The sequence below is a fragment of the Eimeria mitis genome, genomic scaffold (genome assembly GCF_000499745.2).
Source record: "Eimeria mitis Houghton genomic scaffold, Emh_scaff2719, whole genome shotgun sequence".
NCBI classification, from domain to species: Eukaryota; Apicomplexa; class Conoidasida; order Eucoccidiorida; family Eimeriidae; genus Eimeria; species Eimeria mitis.
This window is the reverse complement of record NW_013571065.1, coordinates 6,555-7,306: the sequence shown is the minus strand read 5'-3', so window position 1 is coordinate 7,306 and position 752 is coordinate 6,555.

Sequence of the window (752 nt, the reverse complement as noted above, 5' to 3'; positions counted from 1 at the left end):
GTTTATTTATGTTTTTTATTTTTATTTTTGTTTTTTTGTATCTTTATTTATATTTTATTTATTTAATAAATATTATATATTATAGGAGAATGCATGCATCGAGACTCCATCAATTTTTATATTTGTATTTGTATTTTTATTTGTATTTATATAAATATAAATATATATAACCCTAAACCCTTTTAGGGTTTAGGGTTTAGGGTTTAGGGTTTACCTATATAACATATCTCTCGATATAATATCTAAATCTGCGTTTGCTNATCTAATAAATAAACCCTTTTAGGGTTTAGGGTTTAGTAGGGTTTAGGGTTTAGGAGGGTTTAGGGTTTACCTATATAACATATCTCTCGATATAATATCTAAATCTGCGTTTGCTTCATCTAATAAATAAACCCTTTTAGGGTTTAGGGTTTAGTAGGGTTTAGGGTTTATTAGGGTTTAGGGTTTAGGGTTTACCTATATAACATATCTCTCGATATAATATCTAAATCTGCGTTTGCTTCATCTAATAAATAAACCCTTTTAGGGTTTACTAAACCACAAAGAAGTTGAGCTCTTCTTCTCTCCCCAACAGAAACACTCCCTATATGCCAATAAGGGTCTACCTGCATACACAAACCCTAAACCCTAAACCCTAAACCCTAAACCCTAAACCCTAGAAACAAGCAAATAGGGTTTATTAAACCACAAAGAAGTTGAGCTCTTCTTCTCTCCCCAACAGAAACACTCCCTATATGCCAATAAGGGTCTAT